Source organism: Pinus tabuliformis, chromosome X, assembly GCF_031772625.1.
Source record: "Pinus tabuliformis cultivar Carrire ecotype Pingquan chromosome X, CPIR1, whole genome shotgun sequence".
NCBI lineage: Eukaryota > Viridiplantae > Streptophyta > Pinopsida > Pinales > Pinaceae > Pinus > Pinus tabuliformis.
In genome coordinates, this window is record NC_142308.1 from 1,694,514,399 (window position 1) to 1,694,537,085 (window position 22,687).

A 22,687-nucleotide genomic window follows, 5' to 3' on the forward strand; every position below is an offset into this window, starting at 1 on the left:
CTTGGAATGGATAAAGTTTGTAATAGACCCGGTGTCTTAATTGTTTCAACTTTATTTTGTTGGCAAACCAAACATTCCACCACAAACTTTTGAATATTTGATTTAAGGCCATCCCAAAAAAATTCCTTCTTAACCCTGTGGTAAGTTTTTAAAAATCCTGAGTGCCCTCCTAAGGGATAAGTGTGCAATTCCATAAGAATCTTTTGTTTTAGCTGGAAATTTTTACAGAGGTATAAGCGATCTTTGTACCATAGCGAATCATTTTGCCAGCTAAATGTATCAGAAGTACTGGAATCCTGTTGTAGCTTTCGAATAAGTGCCCACACTTCTTCGTCATTCTTCCATTCCTCCTTTGCTTCGTTTATCCAATCTGGTTGGATAATAGAAATGGCACACAACAATGCTTCCATATCCTCATCCTTTCTTGAGAGTGCATCTGCCACCACATTTTGCTTCCCTTTTTTGTAGATGATTTCAAAGTCATAACCCAACATCTTTGTGACCCACTTTTGTTGCTCTTCAGAGGGTAATCTTTGTTCTAAAAAGTATTTAAGGCTATCATGATCCGTTTTTACCTTGAAGTGTCTTCCCATTAGGTAGGGTCGCCATTTCTTAAGTGCATGGAGTATTGCCAACATTTCCTTCTCTTAAATAGCTTTGCTTAAAAACTTTCCCTTGATTGGACGACTTTCAAAAGCAATGGGTCTTTCATCTTGCATTAGAACAACACCAATTCCATTTCCTGAAGCATCACATTCCACAATAAAGGTTTTTGTGAAGTCCGGAGTAGCTAAGACCGGTGCTTGGCACATTGCCTCTTTAAGATGTTTAAAGGCCTTTGTTGCTTCCGGAGTCCATGAAAATGAATCTTTCTTCAATAATGTTGTTAGAGGTGCTGCTATTCTCCCATAATTCTTAATGAACTTGCGATAATACCCTGTCAACCCAAGAAATCCTCGCAGATGCTTTATGGATGTCGGGATTTTCCATTCCTTAATGGCTTTAATTTTGCTAGGGTCTACCTTAACTCCTTCATGAGATACAATATGACCCAAATATGTTGGAAATAATACTGAGAGGGGGGGTGAATCAGTATTATCAGATCAATAAAACCTTTTCAACTTCATACTCAGAAACATATACGCGACTTCAGTTAAGTGAACCCGCGTGTACACGCGACTGTGTCTAAAGCAACTAGCGTATATGCAGATATCTTATGATTCAGTTAATCTTATCTTCAGTAAATGCATCAGAACATTATTAAGCAATTTAGCAGTAAACAGGTGCAGTATAACAGAACAGAACATCACACAAGAGCCACACACATGAACACCATGATATAAGGTGGAAACCCAATGTGGGTGAAAACCACCTACTGCAATTCGTCTCTTTCTTCTTTAATGAGAAACTTCTTTTACAATATACTGGTGCAGTCCTTTACCAGTATGCAGGCTACAACCTGCAGAGGGCTACAACCCTCTCTCTCGTTTTCCAACTACTTTTGGAAGGGAGCTACAACCCCCTCAGCTCTTGTACTAGCTGATCCATTTACTAGTACGTAGGTGCTGACCCTACAACCTTCAGGGACCACGTTTCATCAATTTTCAGACTGGATCCAAGAGTACAAAGTAAACATTACCGCAATACAATCATCAACTTATACTTGCATCATAATTCATTAAACAACCCAATACCGAATCACTGAAACCCTGTCATCAAGAACACAGAACCCAAACCAGAATCTAGAACTCTGCAACAACCACCAGAATCAGCAACAACCTGAAATATCAACCCTTATCATGCATACGCTACTTCACTGTACCAAAACCGCGTGTATACGCGCTTTCTCCAAAGGCAACCCGCGTGCAGATCTAGAAATGATTACTTCTGCCTTTGCTGTCAGATCCGACCCTTGCCAAGCGTCCCGAACAGATAACCAGCAATACCAGATCCTCTCACTGCGTCAGACACCCACACACACACTTCCTCTTTGCCTAGTGATCTTCTCCTTATATAGCCTTAGGCCTTGTTCAATACCAAGAGCCAAAACCATAGAAACACAATACCATCAACTTCAAAACTAGGGATCGACACGCCCGTCGAGATACAATGGTCCGAAACCATAGGCACAACTTCCAAGGACTAACCGCCATGGACCAAAGGTGCTTTTCCACATACACGCGCTTTTTCTGAAGCCAACCTGCGTGTACACGCGACTTGGGCTTAACAAACCTGCGTGTATGAACTTCCTTGGCAAGCTGTACTAGGATCTGTCTTCTGAGTAAGTTGCCATCACCTGAACCAACTTCTGAGTATCTGTACCAACCTCTGAGTGAGTTGCCATCAAGGACAACACTTGAATCATAATGCCAACAATCTCCCCCTTTGGACTTGATGGCAACCACTACACCAAGTCACTCTCCCCCTTTGACATCAAGGGCAAAGGGCGGACCAAGATATTCTCTTCTTTGGTATACCTTCTGCTGTCCATACTCCCCCTGAGTACTTGCTGAAATCTCCAACTATGCTCCCCCTTTGTGTATGCCAAAGTGTACCAATCTATCCATCCTGCTCTTGCTGAATTGTGCTGTTCATGCTCCCCTTGACTGTAGGCAAGATCTGCAAAAGATGTTCTTCAAGAAGAACAAGGACTTATACATTATAGAAGACCTTCCTATCACCAAAAGACTCAACATACATTCATCATTCATCCCAGGCATAGTGGGGAAACCAACATAGGCCGTTACATGACCTTGACACCATAAAAGAGATATCACAAGAGATACATGACATAGAGACGAAATATCTAGACCAAGACTTATGAAAGCCACCAACAGCATCATGATATAAGCATCAGCCTGCAATACCATTCCTAAACAGTAAGATGTATCATTTATCTTCATAGACTTTATCAACAACTTCTAACCATAATGCCAACAATGCATTATTTGAAGAATATTCTCCCCCTGAGTGTGAGCCAACCATGTCTGAACCATTTCCTGAGTCTGTTCTGCTGCCCTTTCTCCATATAACCATCTGTTCTGCTGCCCTTTCTCCATATACGCGACTTTGCAGCATGTAACTCGCGTATATACGCGACTTGTCTTCATTATCTCAGCGTATGCAGGATGGAATACTGAATCTCATCACTTTCAGATTCCCCTGTGTCTGTTATGTCAGCTGACTGAGTTGTCCCACACCTTTCTGTCTCTGTCTTCTTCAATTCCTGCAACTGTGATGATGTATGGTCCCCTTGTCTTGAATTTTGAAATCTGCTTCTGCATTCCCTTGCTTTATGCCCATAGTTGTTGCATGTATAACACCTTATATTTTTCATGTTCCTTCTATCACAATCAATTGCTTTGTGTCCATATGCATTACAGGCAAAGCAATACCCTCTGAAATACCTGGGATGAGATGATCTTTCTTGAACCATTCTACTTCTGCATCTGGCTGCAACATGTCCAAGATTATGACATACATAACATTCAACTTTATTCAGCGGAGGAAATAATCGTCTATCACGTCCATAGTTAGGAGTAAAGGATCTTCCTTGAGGAATTTCTTTTCTTGGTTGTTCCTTGAGCATTTCAGATTTCTCATTAGAGTTTCTTGTCTCACCTTGTGAACTAGATTCACCTTCAACATATTCATGAAAACCAAGACCAGTCTTGATAGCAGGAGATCTTTGACTATTAAGAATATCATCCAAGACTTTAGAACTATCTTGAAATCGTAAAAGCTTATCCTTTTCTTCTAGTTTACCTTTCAAGATATTTACCTCAACTTGATGTTGTTCTTCCTTTTTCAGATACTGCTTCCTTAGGTCTTCTTCAACTTTTCTCCCTTCTTCTACTTGTCGCTTTAGTTTGATCACTTCATGTTCTTGATCTTCAAGATCTTCTTTTAGAGAGAGGATCTTTGATTCAAGTCTCTGAATAGTTGTGCTCTGATCTTTTGCTATATCCTGCAATTTCTCCCTTACCCTGGTTTCTGTTTCCAATAGTTCTTTTAATTTGGCAGCTTCTTCAGTTTCTGCATTCTTCTCTTCATGTGCCATGAGACTTTTAATATCCTCGCTATCATTGGATGAAGCATTCTTCTTCTTGTGCGCCATGAGACTTCTAATATCTTCACTATCATTAAATGAACTTTTAATATGGGAATAATAGCTTCTACCATCTTCTTCATATATCCTTTCTTTGTTATGAGGACATCTAGCAGCATAGTGACCAACTCTACCACATAGAAAACATTTGAAAGGCAGCTTATCTTTGAACCGTCCAGTTCCCCGTTCAAGATTCTTGACAAAATTTACCTCATCTTCTTCCTCTGACACTTCGAATGCGGCCTCTGGTGGTACCTCTAGTCGCATTTCAAAAGCAGTTAAGATCCCGTGAAGCTGTGACATGGTAATTTTTCGCACATTCTCCTTTTCTTCTATGGCAGATACTTTAGAATCAAATTTAGTAGACAGAGATCTCAAAACCTTTTGAACTAAGACAACTTCCTCAAATTCTTCACCCAGATCCCTCATACAATTCACAATCTCATCCATACGCAGGAAATAATTAGCTACGCTTTCATTACTTCGCATCTTAAGAGTTTCATACCGGATTCTGAGAGTTTGAAGCTTCGCTATTTTTACCTGATCATCTCCTTCGTAGCTTGTAACGATTTTGTCCCATATTTCCTTAGCTGATTTGAGATGCATGATCTTCATAAATTCTGATTGAGTCAAAGTACTCAATAGGACATTAACTACTTTGGCATTGAGCTCATATTGCTTTTTCTCTGCTGGATCTGTAGGAGTTGCTGATGGGAATTTGTATCCTCCTTCTATGAGTCCCCAAACTTCTGCTCCAAGAGACTGTAGATATGCAGTGGTTCTTATCTTCCAGTGAGTAAAATTGTTCCCGTCAAAGACTGGTGGCCTGATGTGTGCCTCTCTTTCTGGATTAGCCATTTTGATGGATCTTTTCCTTCAAGCGATCAAGCTTCCTCTGAAGGACCTGCTCTGATACCAATTGTTGGAAATAATACTGAGAGGGGGGGTGAATCAGTATTATCAGATCAATAAAACCTTTTCAACTTCATACTCAGAAACATATACGCGACTTCAGTTAAGTGAACCCGCGTGTACACGCGACTGTGTCTAAAGCAACTAGCGTATATGCAGATATCTTATGATTCAGTTAATCTTATCTTCAGTAAATGCATCAGAACATTATTAAGAAATTTAGCAGTAAACAGGTGCAGTATAACAGAACAGAACATCACACAAGAGCCACACACATGAACACCATGATATAAGGTGGAAACCCAATGTGGGTGAAAACCACCTACTGCAATTCGTCTCTTTCTTCTTTAATGAGAAACTTCTTTTACAATATACTGGTGCAGTCCTTTACCAGTATGCAGGCTACAACCTGCAGAGGGCTACAACCCTCTCTCTCGTTTTCCAACTACTTTTGGAAGGGAGCTACAACCCCCTCAGCTCTTGTACTAGCTGATCCATTTACTAGTACGTAGGTGCTGACCCTACAACCTTCAGGGACCACGTTTCATCAATTTTCAGACTGGATCCAAGAGTACAAAGTAAACATTACCGCAATACAATCATCAACTTATACTTGCATCATAATTCATTAAACAACCCAATACCGAATCACTGAAACCCTGTCATCAAGAACACAGAACCCAAACCAGAATCTAGAACTCTGCAACAACCACCAGAATCAGCAACAACCTGAAATATCAACCCTTATCATGCATACGCTACTTCACTGTACCAAAACCGCGTGTATACGCGCTTTCTCCAAAGGCAACCCGCGTGCAGATCTAGAAATGATTACTTCTGCCTTTGCTGTCAGATCCGACCCTTGCCAAGCGTCCCGAACAGATAACCAGCAATACCAGATCCTCTCACTGCATCAGACACCCACACACACACTTCCTCTTTGCCTAGTGATCTTCTCCTTATATAGCCTTAGGCCTTGTTCAATACCAAGAGCCAAAACCATAGAAACACAATACCATCAACTTCAAAACTAGGGATCGACACGCCCGTCGAGATACAATGGTCCGAAACCATAGGCACAACTTCCAAGGACTAACCGCCATGGACCAAAGGTGCTTTTCCACATACACGCGCTTTTTCTGAAGCCAACCTGCGTGTACACGCGACTTGGGCTTAACAAACCTGCGTGTATGAACTTCCTTGGCAAGCTGTACTAGGATCTGTCTTCTGAGTAAGTTGCCATCACCTGAACCAACTTCTGAGTATCTGTACCAACCTCTGAGTGAGTTGCCATCAAGGACAACACTTGAATCATAATGCCAACAAAATATTCCACCTCCTGGACTCCAAAGAAACATTTGGATCTTTTTGCATATAATTGTTTCTCCTCCAATAGTTGTAGCACCTTGTCAACATGTTCAACATGATCCTTCCAAGACTTGCTGTAGATTAGTATATCATCAAAAAATACTAACACAAATTTTCTAAGGAATGGTTTGAAAATTGAATTCATCAAACCTTGAAATGTTGAAGGTGCATTGGTAAGGCCAAAAGGCATGACCAAAAATTCATAATGACCCTCATGAGTTCTAAATGCCATTTTCGGAATGTCTTCAATCTTCATTCTGATTTGATGATATCCCGAACGAAGATCCAACTTGGTGAAGTAAATTGATCCATGCAATTCATCCAGTAATTCATCAATGACAGGAATGGGGAACTTATCTTTAATAGTGAGCTTGTTGAGCTCCCTATAATCTGGACACATGCGCCATGATCCATCCTTCTTGTGCACCAATACTACTGGAGCTGAGAAAGAACTTTGACTCGGTTGAATTATACCAGCCTCTAGCATTTCTGCAACCATACGTTCAATTTCACTTTTTTGGACATAGGGATATCTGTACGGCCTGATGTTTGGAGGAACACTTCCTGGAATCAGATGAATAGCATGATCATGATCACGCATAGGTGGGAGACCTTTGGGAGTCTCAAATACCTTGGAATGATTGTCCAGGACTTTTTGGAGATCTGGAGAAATAGATGATTCCAATGTGGAAACATCTAGCGAACATAATTGTGCAATTACACCTCTTTGCTCCTTTTTTAGAAGCTTTGTCATGCCATTAGAGCTGATTATCTTTCCTGGTTTCCCTGCAATACCCCTTAATTCAACTTCCTTTCCTTCCACAGAAAATTTCATGAAAAGTTCTTGAAAATTAAAAGCTATTGTACCCAAGGATTGTAGCCATTGGACTCCTAGTACAACATCAACACCTCCCATTGGAATGGAAAGCATTGGGCTAGTCAATACATATTCTCCCATGGATAGCTTGATATTATGGCACTTTCCAGAACAATTTATTGTTCCTCCATTTGCAATCATCACTTGACACTCTGGTGCTGGATATAGGAAGCAATTCAATTCTTTTGCTACCCTACAATGAATAAAATTGTGGGTGCTTCCTGAATCAATCAACACTATTACCTTTTTCTTCTTGATTTGTCCTTCTATCTTGATGGTTTGAGGAGTGGTAATTCCCGCCAATGCATTACAAGATATGGTCGGATTTATTTGTTCTTCATCTAGGCTTTGTTCCTGGAATATATCCTCTTCTTTTGACCTTTCTTGCTCCTTTTCTTCTTCCTCTTCACAATCTATGTAGAATAATTTCTTCTCAGCACACTTATGACCTTTTGTGTATTTGCTATCACAATTGTAACAAAGCCCTTTTGCTCTTTTTTCTTCCAATTGTTGTGGTGTCAACCTTGTAGGTTGTGGAAGACTATGGGCAACAACACTTCCGTCTTTATAGTTGTGAATGGTATGCTTCCTAGTTGCCATAATTTTGCTTTCCATTTTTCTTGCTAACCTGAATGCCTTCTCTAATGAATCAGGTTCCCAAAGGCGCACATCATGTTGGATATTATCCTTTAAAGACCCTATGAACACATCAATCCTATGCTCCTCTGGAATATCTTTTACCCTTATGTTCAATTTTTGGAACTCCTCAATGTGCTCCATTATTGAACCCTTTTGTTTGAGACTTATCAATTGGCTAAAAAAAGTGTTGCTTTTTGTATCCTCATAATGTGCTATCAATTCTTCCGTAAAAATTGCCCAAGTGATAAATTGTTTACGAGAGCAAAGCCATTGATACCATACAAACTGATTTGGTTCCAAATATAAAGTTTCCATACGTACCTTTTGTGTGTTTTGCACATTATTGAGATCGAAGAATTGCTCCATCTGTAATATCCATGTGGCGGGATCCTTGCCATCAAACTTCCTCATATCGATTTTTGGAACATGGTGGGTCTTCGATCCAACATTAGAGTCTATGGAATCATGATTAACATTTCTTTTGTTCACATCATGAGTTTCCTTTACAACCTTTTCACCATTAGTAAGTATTTCTTGTAGAAAATTTGTCAAATCTGTCTTCAAATCTACCATGTCTGTCTTCAAATCTGTCCTCAAATCTGTCTTCAGATCATCAATCTTAGCTTTCATGCCCTTTATCTTAGATTCCAATCCATTTATCTTAGACTCCATGCCATTTATCTTAGCATCTGTTAGCTTTTGTGAGCGTGACATTTGTTGCACTTGTTCTTGTAATTTTGATATATCATGTAGCATTTCTTCCTCTTCTTCATGAGTCATGCTAGAGCTTTCAGGTTCCTTACTAGGTGTTTGCATTTTCTTTCCTCGGGGCATCAGTTACCGATAATAATGCTTTACTATGCCCTTTGAATTCCTTCAAACCAAGCTTATGCAAAAATTTAAAAAAAACTACACACCTTTTTTTTACTTTGTAGAAGCCTGATATTGAATCTGATGTATCTCTGTAATTTCGAATCATCCAGTTCTAAAGCTATGACCTGTAGTAGCCTTCTATGTCCTCTTTCCAATGCCACTAGTCTGATCCAAATTGGATTCTCCAAGAAAGGGTTATGCACAATCTCCCGCAGTGACCTGATTATAGACTAGTTCAGTAGAGCGAACTTGTATGAAGTGCCACGTGTCACTGTCCAACCTTTGACTCTGAAAAATAATACAAGAAAACTACAGTCCGTCCTCTTTCTGTACCTTCTTACGAAATTTCAATCCGATGCTCAGAAAGAAAGTTATGACGATTTTCCCCAGGTCACCTGTTTTGAATGTAATTCAGGAGTCTGCAAAAAGACCAACTTCCTCAGATCATATCTCCGAAAATATCGCACGAAATGCTCTAAAATTTGGACTCAAGGTTTAGCGCGATGTCTTCTCAAATGGGTTTTTTTTGCGACTTCTGAAACGTCACAAAAAAAAGTTATAGCGAAAATTCCACGATGACCTATTTGGAGCAGCGAAACCCTAGAATCCAAAGCTCTGATACCAAATGTTATGAAACCAGCTCAAGAAAAGATAGAAAAGAAAGATCAACGCCTTAGAATTCAGCCTCTTCGAGGGGGAAACCTCCTTTACATTACATAAATGAACAATTCTTGGATGATACAAATGACAAAACCTCCTTTCTATATATAGGAGTCTAAGGAGTCACAATATAATCCAGCCGACCTAACAATAATAATATAAAGCCACAAAAATAACAATAGAGGGATTCTAAGGGGCACAGAAATAACAATATGGGGGTAATAGGGGCACAACAATATAAATAAGGGGTATAACTACAATAGTAATGGGGTAATCACTAGTATTATAGGGACCCAACATCCTGGTGCGACTAGACCGACAACATGTTGATTCATACTGTCTACACTTCTCTCTAAACATTTGTTGGTGGTCATGCACATCAACTTGTCGAGGTACATGTTCAACTCTAGTCGGACTTGCTTCTTGTCTTCGCCTCGGTGAGTGTGTCAAATGGGTGGGATCAAATGCATGCGCACAAGGACATGCATGTTGCTGCATTCCATCAACAACACTGCTCACCTTGTCTTCTCTGTGCCAGCTGTTGGGATGTATGTATAACTTGTATTGGAGCAGTTTCATTTGTGAGTGCATGTTTCGCCCCCTGCTATACCTATTCCTACTGTAACTCATTATCTCGTCTATGCATCTCATGTTCTTCCTTGAGTTGCTGCTTTAGCACATGCAACTCCTTGTTTGTTCCATTCTCTGCCTTCGTGTGATCTTCTTGTCATGTCATCACCTCATAGCCTGAGTCTCCAAAGTTTCTTTCATCACAAGTGGATCTACTGGAGCTTGCACCTTTGTTCCGTCTCTATGTTGTCAACAAACTTCCTCTTGCATTTGTTGCATCTAGTATGCTTCCTTCAGCTGTTGTTGATGGTGCTGCTTGTTGTAATGTTGTTGCCGTCATATCTTGATGTGCTTGTCTACGAACAACTTGATGTCTTCGTGGGTAGGCAAGTTCATAGACACTTGATCAACTGCATCCCCAAGTGTGCTCTGAACGGTGTCTTCAACTCTGCTCTCTTGGAAACCATTGTACCTGTGCTGTTGAGAGGCATATGAACACTTACGATACCTGGAGACATGGCAACATTCATGGCAAGAAAACTGTCAGTTGAAAACCAAAACTAACTTGCGAACTGACTTGCAACATACCTGTGTCACTGGTCATGAAGGTTGCACAATTTCCACGGGAGGTTGGGAGACTGACTGCCAAAACTACACAAGGAATAGTCAGAGTTGTTATTAGGCTTATTGACCGCTGGAATTGCTGTTATAGCTCCAAATCTCACTCTTGATATTTGTGATGCTACATTTATGGCCTAGGGCAACCCCTCCTTCCAGACTTGGTCCAGATACTTAAAAAACAGTGTTTTACTCTCTATACGTGATATTGCCTTGAGCTAAACGAGTGTGTACATGGGTCTGTGTATACCCGACCCGCATATATGTCTTAAAACACTTAAAAAAAATAAATCTCCTTAATTTCGGGCAGAGATCACGGGTTTTACCTGTTGATTACCTATTAGTGCCCGTGGCCCAATTGATCCCAATGAATTCCCAACTAAAAAACTACTTTGGGAGAAGTATAAAAAGGCTTCAATGGAAAGACCTTAAGGAGGATAGAAGAGAGAGAATGACTCTGCTGAGATTATCCCCAATCAAGTCTGAAAATCCCTGTGCTTCCAGCACTTCCCCCACTACAAGAAATCCTTATTTCCTTGAGTTATGATGTCATTTCACTAGTTGAAATATCCTTGTGTGAGTCATGGAAGGAGCCTTTTGAAGACTTGGGATTGGACGGACTCGGAGGACGGTTTCACTTGGAGCCAACAAGAGTAAGATCCAGGTGATATCATTCCTTGCTTTGTTTTAGTTATATGCATTAAAGAAACATTTGTCTTGTTCCCAAAATCAATCTTCTTTATGCATATGATGTTATTGTTATGGTTTACATACGAATAATTGTTTCAATGTATAATTAACCGTCTTTCAATAAGTTATGAAGTTGATTTCTATATGATACTTTGTCCATATATTTCTACGCTTCTTTGAATTCGTTGTTTTGCAGGTTCAAGGATCAAGAGGAACTCCAAGAGGGTTTGGACCCTAGCTGGATCTACCCGAACGAAGGACCCCCAGGTGCACCTTTCTTCGTGTAGTTTTCTTATTTAAGTACCATGGCTGTGTGGAATGTTTGTTTTTTATTGTAGATAACCCCCGCTCTGCTAGGGTGTTGACCCAAAACCCTAGGGGACTTTGTCCCTCAACAGAATTGGCGACTCCGCTGGGGACAACAGTATTGTTGTTCCTAGTTTGGGTTAATTTAAGCCAATCAAGGCTCAGCCATTGGTTTTCTTGCTGTAACTGATTTGTCTGTTCCTATAGGAACTCAGACTTTAAGTCTGAGTAGTTTCTTTAGACCTCTTTTTTTTTTTTTTCTTGTGAACTGTTATATACACAGTTTTGTCAGGTTACAGTAGTGTATGTATGCAATTTTCCCCATATGAACCCGCGTATATGCAGGTTTCTTTGGGCTAAAACGCATATACATGCAACTGTGTATTGACAAAGTCGCATATACCCTAATTTTCCAAGATTTTTTCAAGTCTTTCTGTCTCAGAAGATTTGCTTGCTGGTCTGAGTATTTCCTGAGTTGTCAGTCTTGTTTTGTTTTGTTGCAAGTATCATCATTTGTGTTTGAGCACACAAGATTTCTTTCTGAGAATACTGGTTGTTCTGGTCTTCTAGGGCAGAAAGATTGGTTCCAATATTTGTGACAAACTTTATTTTTGTGATCTTCTTGCTTTGTGTCAAAATTGCATCTTGTAGCCATTTGATTTTCTCGAAAGTTGTTGATTGACGATTTTGAAAGTTGTCTTTCTTGGTCTTTTGATCATTGTCACCAGGCTATTTTTGTTGCTTTTTGGTCGTTCAGGGCATCTTGAAACACCTATTTTGTTGAGTTTTCGCCCATATTGAGTTGATAACTTGCAAAGTGTTTTTGTTGCCTCCTTTTCGGTCTCAAAGTCTTCAATTGCATTTGGAGCACTTTTGAAAAGTTGTGTTTTTTGCTTTTCTGAAAAAGAAAACTTCTTTAAAAACTTAGTTTTTTTATTTCTTTTGCCTTGTTTTGATTTGGTTTCTTTTTGCGAGTGAGAGTGCATTTTGTTTGTCTTAGGATTTCCTTTTAGTGTTTGGATGAAAATGAGCATTAGAAACTTATATTCTATCTAAACATCTAAGGTGGCTAATTAGAAGCGATAAACAATTTGCTTTCATTCTTTGCTTTAGAGTAATCTTAAGTTTTTTGCATTAGCATATACTCATTGCATTAGGGTATTTTGTGCATTTTTTAGGGAATCCAATAGTTTTTGTTAGTTTTTGTGAGTGTGAAGCTTGTTGAAAGAAAAGAAAAAATAAATCTATTGCTTTATTAGAAGTTCCTTAGAATCTGGTAGAAATTTCTTTTCATCGAAGAACGAAACAAGTGCATTTGCATATGGTAGGTTTTTATTAATTTCTTTTGCATCGATCAACACCACCAGTTTCACTTCCGTTTATACCTTGACTTAAGAACAACCCATTTAAAAACAAGCGCTAAATAAAATATACTAGAATTTTTTTTTTATATTATCGATTTAGACACACCAACAAGTTTTAGGATATTTAGGGCCTTGGATTAGGTGAGTGGAGAGAAAACTCTCCAAGGCCAATTTAAACTGTCAAATATAAAATTCTGAATAACGAGTGCAAATCCAATAGCGTTAGGGAGACCAAGAAAGCTTCGGATCTAGGAGTTAAGCACAAGGGTTTTTGAAGATAAGGAAGAGAGATACCCCCTCTCCTACTTGTCGGATCTTACCTCAAGACTGTTCTGCCTAGCTTCTGACATGAGTTGGTAACCTTAGTTGCTTATCCTAGGGGTCTACACAGGTGGCTACAGTGGGCAATCCCGTGGCACCTGAGGTCGACGCTATATCACTCTCAGCGGTAATTTTGGAGGGAACTCTTGCGAAGCTCGAAGGGCTTGCACTGGCACAAGCTATTGATTGGAGGTCAGCATAACTTCCTCTGATACCTTCGCTGGTAGGCCTGGGCCGTCATTATCCCAGACTATCTTCGGAAGGCCCCTACTTCACTTTCTTTATTTTGGTGCCCAGTCCTCATCACCCAGAGTGGCAATACTTGAAAGTTGTTTGATTGGCTGATATCTTTTAGGGACATTTTTAGTGTGTGCTCTATGCTCCTAGTTGGCCTAGCTTTCATTTTTCTTGAGTCTTTAATTATATCTTAATAAAAATTCAAAGTGGCTAACCGATTGCCTAGATGGTCTCGAAGACTTTGTGGTCTTTCACCACCAAGTTTAGAGCCTTCTCCTAGAAGGCACAGAGGCAATACTTCCAGTGGTTTTCACCCCATGGCGGCCGACGCATCGGAGATTTATCCTCTGCTCAAGGGCATTAGTGTTCAGGATAGGCCTGGTACTTCTATAGAGCTAGAGAGGAACACCCCAGTTATTTCTTGAGTTCTCTTCCAATCGGAAGATAACATTGAGGTAGAAGAACTCTCAGAGTCGTTAGCGGCTCCAAATTCTCCTCTACTTTCTGATTATCGAGATGTATTATTATAGGTTGAGACTTCGACGCATAGACCGTCAAGTCCAGGTTATTTCATGCACTTACCTTTGATGACCACAGCTGGAAGCATGGCATCTACCACAAGTGCTACAACCATGCAAACTCCAACATCAATACAAGGGGGAGGAACTATTTCCATCCCATCTGCATCCTTATTTGGGTCTATTGCTAGCACCTCCTTAGTTGGGTCTACCTCCATTCCGTCTATGAGTGGAAATTCCCAAGCCAATGCATCTAGTTCTGGATTTTTCTCATTTGGCACCCATTCTCAGGGTATTCCGTCAGTTCCGTTTAGTGCCTCCACATCCATGATGAGTGGATCAGCTTCATTTCAGGGTTTTCCTTTTGGAAGTGGTCATATACCACATTCCAACCCGACGATAGGGTCTATGCCTTTCTCTTCTACAGGTCAAGGCAGTAATCCCTTTCAAGGTTGGACTAACCCTGCACTTAGTGGCATAGCAACTGGGAATCTATTTTTTGGCCAACAAGGGAATAGGTCGTACTCCACAGTTAGTTCATTTTGAAGTATTCCTCCCTTAGCTACTGCTTGGAATCCTTATCAAGGGTTATTGGCTCCTTATAATTCTTTAGGAGGGAACTTCGCTGGTTATGGAGGTTTTTTGGCTGGAGTTGGTCAAACTCTAAATTTTGCTGGACCACAAGGATCACCTTTTGGTTCAACGGGTTTTGCTAGTTACTTCAGGCAGCCTGGTGCCTTTCAAAATCCAGGCCAATCTTTTCATAACTTTGGGAACTCCGCCCAATTTGGGTGGAATCCCCAAGGTCCTCCCAGGCTTCCTTTTTTGGCAACGCTGAATTTTCCATATCTCACAAAATTAACAAATGATCTAATCAGATACAATCTAGCTTGACCTCTGGTCCAACAAACTCCCATCGGATATTCCAAAGTTTGAGGGGAAGGGCGGTGAAGACCCAAGCGACCATGTAACCACATTCCATTTATGGTGCTCATCAAACTCCCTCATCGACGACTTGATAGGTTGCGAATTTTTCAATGCACCTTAACTAGAAATGTGGCTAAGTGGTATATAGATTTGCCAGGGGGCAGCTTTACATATTTCACCGATTTGGCTAACATTTTCTTAAACCATTTCCAGTTGCCCGTCCATTATGATGCTGGAACTGAACTTCTGGCCAATTTCCATCAAGATAAGGAAACTCACATTTCTGATCATATTTAAGAATGGAGATGAATAAAGAGGCTCATTACAGTCGAAATTCCTTCCAAATACCATCTCGAATGGTTTTTGAAATCGTTACAACCTGAGATCTCCAAGGATGTCTCTTTGTCCGGAGTCTACTCTGAAGAGCAGGCTATTTTTCAGGCCCAACAGTTAGAACTAATTTATTCTCAGTCTGGAATTCTTTAGAAAATCTTGCCTGATACTCCTATGATTAAGGTTGATATAGCAAAATTGAAGCCAGGTCCTCATGTTGATGGTATTGTTAGATCGATTGATGTGAATGTGGTGAACCTTTTGAGCCAATTGCAGCAATTGTCTATACAAACTGCTTCTTCCAATGAGGCTGCATCGTCTACTACTCCACCTTCTCAACCTTCTTCTATAAACGTCGTTCAGGCTTCCAAACCCAAAGGAAATCAAAATTCCGATGGGAAGAAGAAGGAATGAGGTAAAAAGAAGAATGAAGATGGGAAGGGTAATGCGAATAAGCCTGGAAACAACGCTGGTGAGGATGGAAAAGAGTCTAAGAAGAAAGTTAAGTTTCCATGCAAGCTATGCAGTGGGGACCATTTGACTCATCTCTGCCTAAAAATTCAAGATGCTTAGTGCTTGTTAGTGCAGCAAGGGTCTTCTAGCTCCCAGGCTATCTTAACTAACCCTTTCCCCCAAGGGCAGCAGTTGCTTGCTGGTGCGAACTCAAATCCTGGTACCTCTATAGGGGGCAACTAGGGGGAGGACCATTCCTCAAATGTTTTCATGATGAGTTCTCACATCAATTTGGCCACATGGTCACGTGATTAACATCGAGGACTGAAACTTCATAATGCACATTTTCAGTCAGCAGTGACATGCAACCAACAAATTGCACTGCGCAGTTTCTGGGGCCAACATGACATTGCCTCCAAGAATTGCGCAATGCATGCCTGGAGGTCAGTTCCTGGCTAGACTTGTGTAATTTCTAGAGGGAAGGCATAGCCTTCACTTTCAGAAATGCACAGTGCTAGCCATGTAAGGCACGGTCCGGTCCAAGTGTTATGAAACAACTCAAAAAATATACACACCTTTTTTCACTTTGTAGGAGCTCGATATTGCCTCTGATGTATCTCTGTACTTTGCAGTCATCCAATTCTGAAATTGTGACCTACAGTATCCCTCTGTGTCCTTTTTCCAATGCCACCAATCTGATCCAAATTGGATTCTCCAAGGAAGAGTTATGCGAAATCTCCCACAGTGATTTTATTATAGACTAGTTCAGTACAACAAACTTGTATGATATGCCATGAGTCATTGTTTCAACATTTGGCTCTAAAAAATATATGCAAGAAAATACAGTCCGTGATCTTTCTGTACCTTCTTACGAAATTTCAACCCGATGCCCAGAGAGAAAGTTATGATGATTTTCCCCAGGTCACCTATTTGGAATGTAATTCAGGAGTCTGCAAAAAGACCAACTTCCTCAGATCCTATCTCCACAAATATGGCACAAAAAACTCTAAAATTCGGACCCAAATTTCAGCATGATGTCTTCTCAAATGGTTTTTTTTTTAGCTTGTGAAACATCGCAGAAAAAAAGTTATAGCAAAAATGCCATGATGACTTATTTGGAGCAGCAAAACTGTTATAGACATTTTTGTGCCTTACAGCATGAAGCATGAAATGTCAATAATCTAAGGGATCCAAAGTCCCTAAACATGTTGTTCCTACCCCTAGAGGAACAAGGTCAGCAAACCACAGCACTGAAAATCAGTTCTCCACCTGAAAACACTCAAAAAAAAGCTATTTCTGGATCATGTCAACTGCTCCACTGAGCATCTGCGCTGAATGTCAACTGCTCCACTCGGTACCTGCGCTGAATGTCAACTCCAATGAAGGTTACCTGCGCTGGGCGAGTTTGGCCAAGTGGCAGAGTCATTCCTCAAGGTGTCAATGCCCAGGAAGCTTCCAAAATGACACTTGGATCAAGGAATTCGCCTAGTGATGAGTAAGAGGGTCTAGATCTCCAAGTGGAAGCAAGAACCTCCAAGTGGACTCAAGAACTGAAGAATAACTGAAGTGGGAGAGGACACTAGTCAGCTCCATGCCAAGCTCAAGCTGACTCATCCTTTCTCCAAAACTCCTATATATAGAGCTCTCTCATGAGGTCTATGGAGGCTGGAATCTTGTGACTGTAAGGAAGTGCTGTTGGTTTGAGTATAGAACTATTGGGTGATTTGCTTGAAGGAGGTGAAGAGGAGATTTCTTTCTGCTGGGAGGTGATGCTGGATTGGGCCTTTTATGGTTGTATCACTTCCTGAAATTTACTTCTTCCATTAATAAAGCATTTGAGGTTCTTCTATATGCATGTGTCTCAATGGCGTATTGATACTTGTATATTTGATTTATTCTAATCCTTGAATCAATTATGAATGTATGCTTCTTGTAGTTTCCCTCTCTTGTGATTTTGCAGGATCTTGGTGTAGCTGGGCCAGTGAAAGAGCAAGGAGCTGGGAGCAAGCAGCAAAGAGGGAAGATTGGATCAATCATTAGCGGAAGACAACGGTTAGTGGATCTCTTTCTCCTCTCTCTTACATCTCATAAAGAAGTAATCTCGAATGGCTTTGCTTTGATTGTTGCTGAGGTACTATCACCCTTAGAGTGGGATAGGGTCATTCCATATTGGATACTTTTCCCAACAACAAATTGGCGACTCCAGTGGGGATCGTATCTTGTTGGTTGTTTGTGCTTTTGCTATTCATTTCATAAACACAGGGAGTACCGAATCGAACTGCATTTGAATCTTTCAAATGCAAAGTAGAGGGCAGCTACTCTAGCTCAGTTTCTGGGCATGTTTATGATTTGAAGAGCTGATTCACAAGGACTCTAAATAGCTCTTAGTGATAGCTTTTCATCCTCCTTTTCATCCCTTAGTGTGTACTTGACTGATAGCTTCTGATTTGGCCAAAAACTGTGAATTTTTTAGCAATCTGTGACCCGGAAACTGAGAAAAACGAAAGTTTGAATCTTCAGTGCAGGCACTGTGAAGGCAGTCTGCATTTCAGCGTAGTTCCCGAAGGGGCTACCTGCGCTGAAGGTCAAACTGCCAGTGTACTACCTGCGCTGAACCAGTTTTGCCTAGTGCTACTGGGGTTCCCTCCTGTTTATTGCCCTGTTTTCACTCTTGTTTTTGCTGCCTGTTACCAGTCAATGTACCTATCTGAAACCAACTTTCCTTGCCACTATTCTGCCTCGGTTGTATAAAGAAACTGTATTTTTTCTTTTTGTATTTCTTATATCATTCACAGTTTCCCATAACGAAAGTGAACTAGTCTTGCTGTGGCCTCTTAGATCTAGACCTGTGATAAGTGTCGTTTTGATCTTAAGAGTTAGTTTGCTTACTGTTCATAGCTGATTGAGCTTTTGCTTTCGTCATATGGTTTGAATTTATATATTTCTAGTGTCGAAACAAGTAAATCTTAAGGTGTCTTTTGATTTTGGACAAGCTTGTTTGCTTTCACTTGAAATTGAATTCAAAGTTATACAACAGCTTTCTTTTTGTATCATGCCAACATTAAGAAAGAGAAAAGAAATACTTGCATTGTGCATGTGCATTATGACGGTTTGCATGACGATTTAGGAAAAGTGCATTAGTGTGTGCTCTATGATCTGTGTGAAAAGATGATGTCTTTCTTTTCCCTCAGTAGTTAAGATTTTCAAAGTTGAAAGATTGAAAAGCTTGCTTATCATCTTAGACTGCATTTAGGAGTGTCACTATACATCTCGTGGTGATCCATAAAGGCAAACTGCTAAACAAGATCAACCTTAAAATAAATTGAATTTACATAACAACGCATTGAAACATAGCGCAAACACATAGAGGTCTAAGCTAGAGACGTGTTCCGGCATCGTTAAACATGATATCTTAGCGTTGAGTGGTTGGGTGATTCCTCCACGGTGAAGCGATAAGTATCAATACAGACTTGTGCTCCCACGTACCGTCGCATATATATTGGGAGACCCCTATAGGAACAAAGCCTTTATCCATAGGAAGCCGTGTCGGCCGCCCTACTGATCGTAATGCAGTGAACACAACATTCACGAAGATCGACCACTCGTACCGTAAAACGTATTCTGTGGTTTTGCGAAAAGTTTGGCACACCCTCTGCCTAGAACTCCAGAGCAGTTTCTTTTGGCCTTTTTCAAACTCTATAACTGAAAAAGTCCATCAGAGTATTTGTCACTTCGGGCTCGTTAAAACATCGAAGGAGACTAGAGTCATCTTTAGCTTTTTCTCGACTCTTAAAAAGTGAAAAAGCAAGTTGTGTCTAAAGTGTCGTTATAAAATTTATTTTAAGCGGAACATAATCACCTCCTATTCCTACGTTGATCTGTAGGTTGAGAACATGGAACGCCCCAACCAAGGAATTCCACATGATGGAAATCCTAGTCCTTTCTCCTCTTGGGGAGAAGTTGGTGCGCCCCACATGGCCACATTGTCGCTTCCAGGGCTGACAATTGGCCTACCTATTTGGCTATTCTCAACCAATGTAGTTCAGAACACCATGGTTCCTGAACAGTCGAGTCAACAGTTGGATCAGTCTAGAGCTGCCCACCAACCTTCTACTTCCTATAACTCCTCCTCCAATCCTTCATCTTCGCAAGGTAGAGCCGGCAAAGGCCAAGCTCCCATGGAGAAGAAGGAGAAGAAGAAGAGAGAGAAGAAGAAGAAGGAGCCTAAGGCGACTGGGGGCAAGCAAAAGACATCTAACAAAAATCCACACACAGCACAGACTGGGCCTAAATCGCCATGTGTCATATGTAGAGGAGACCACTTCCATAGAGATTGTCCCTGTATTCCCTGGATACTAAGGGACTGGTCCCCTCGGTTGCACAATTCGGGAGCATCAACCTCTGATAGCCATGTTGAATGCTTACCGTCAACCAGCGAAAGTGAAGGTTCAAGACAAAGAGGGGGAGCAAGACCCCCCTGCAAACTGTGTAAAGGCGATCACGCCATCCACCGTTGTCCCTTCTTAGACGAAGCGAAGAGAGTTTTGGAAGATCGCCCGGTTTCACCGTTGAGACTTCCTTCTGGATACAAAAAACTCGTGCCAAGTCCTTCGTTGGTTGAAAACACAGCTGGCCCGCTCAAGTGGTCCGCTGAAGCGTCAGTCATTGAAAATGAACCTACTGAATCCAGACCAGACGAAAGTCTAAAGGTCGATACGGCAGTTGACCCGGTTCTTCCTTCAGAGGTTTCATCCTCAAATGACACCGTCACTGAAGATTCATCTTCAAATGACACCCTCACTGAAGAGAATAAGGATGACACCATCCAGATTCTTTTCATCAACACAGATTCTGATGAGCATCAGGGCAATGCACCCATTCCTTTATCGCAGGAAGGAACATCGTCAGGGTCATATCCAGCCGTGTATTCGGTCCCACCACCAAGCAACCTGGTTGTGTCCTTTGATTGGAATCAACTAGGCAGACCCCGGTTGCCAGCCAATATACCATTCAGAATCATAGTCCAAATTTATAGAATGGTAATGGCTGGCACTATCATTGATGAAGGGGCATCTGTGAGTATCCTTTCCTCTGTTGCTTGGAAAGCACTGGGTTCCCCGACGCTTTTGCTTGAGATAAGAAATCTCTCGGGTTTTGATAAAGGAACCAGTCGACCATTAGGGATCCTCCCCAATGTACCTGTTACATTGAAAGGGAAGACCGTTCAAATAAACGTGATGGTCGTTCAAGGACCCTTGGATTATAACCTACTCCTTGGACGAGACTATATATATTGCATGGGAGCTATAGTCTCCTCACTCTTTAGAGTAATGTGTTTTCCACACGAAGGAAGGATGGTCAAGCTCGTAGACCAACTTTCATTTCCGGGATCACGCATCGCAAATAGTCACATACCAACCCTCAATGGTCTTTTCACTCAAGAAATGTCTCCACCCCCAGTCCTCCTTCCCGATGAGTACGAGTGATTCGGAAAGATGGGACTGGAACCCAGGGGGCATGCATCCTGGTCTGCTTCGGGTAGAGGAAACCTTGGGTATAAGGTAGAATTTCCGCGAAAGAATATGACTAGTCTGTACCCCACCCGTGGATGGAAGAGGGGTTGTTCTAGAACAGGATTCTTTTGTTAAGGTTACTTGTTTGACAAAGGTCATTCACCATTGTCTACTTCAGTAGACAGTGCCGAGGAAATGTTTTCGTTTGATGGTGTTAACAAAACAATCTTTGGGTAACCAGAAAGAGGTATGCCTCTCTTGGTGAAACGAAAGTTTTGGCGGAAAGAAGTAGGGGTAACCTTGAAACTCTGTCTTATACCTGGGGGCATGCAAACCTTTTGGAATGCAAGAAAGGGAAGACTATTTATTTTTTAAATTTTTAGGTCCTCCCTTTAAACCTGTAGGTCTAACCCTTTAAACTCGTAGGATTAGCCGTTTCCGAACTTGCATAAAGAAAGGATGAGAAGGAGCATAGCTTCGTGAGATAAAGCTCCATAAAAAATAGCTATCTCACAGGAGACATTCTTATCTTATGACTGGTATATCGAGCAGTTTTACCGCGGAATTTATGCTCGTTAAAAAATAGAAAAGCGAGATCCGAGCAGTTTTAGTACATAGTTCATGCTCGTTAAAAAATAAACGTAAGGTTGAGCAAGAGTTTCCTCCAGAGTTTAAGCTCATTAAAAAATGAACCTATTCCGGTAAATAACCATTGTGATCGTAAATTTATTAGCCATAAAAATCCTTGGTCGTGTTTGCACCTGCCACCTCCATTCCATTTGGCCGATCGTTCACCTCCATATGATTGTTTACCCATTTTGAGGAACAGCTGCGAAGAGTGATTTCACTTAGCCATCCTTGTGACACCGCCGTGATTGGAAAATTCCAACCTGTACCTGGAATCTACTGCTATCCATGTTTATCACTCGTTCCTCAAAAGACGAGTCTTCTTTGAGCTCTTTTCATCTGACCCGTAAAATATGAAAAGTTTGCCGAGTTTTGGCCTTCCAGCTCGTTAAAGTGACTGGAAGAGCTATCCCTCCTCTAGATTTTAATCTTTTTGGACCTGAGGGATTATTACACAAAAAGGTCGAGCACTTGTTTTATTCGGCTCGTTAAAGTTATCGAAAACTCATCCCTTCTGTATTGTTTTATACTTTTTCGGACTTAAGGGATTAGATGACGAAAAAGGAATTATGGAGTTAACTTTCTGTACCTTTTTAGACTCTCTAAAAATGAAAAGGACCGAGTTTTCCTTGTCGTTAGACTCGTTAAAATGATTAAATAGCGACAAACTTGTCTTTAGACGAGAACGAGTTTCCCTATCGCTAGGCTCGTTAAAGCATAGCGATGGGCTTGCCCGAAGGGCAGGTTATAGAACAAGCATATGTTATCCTCCT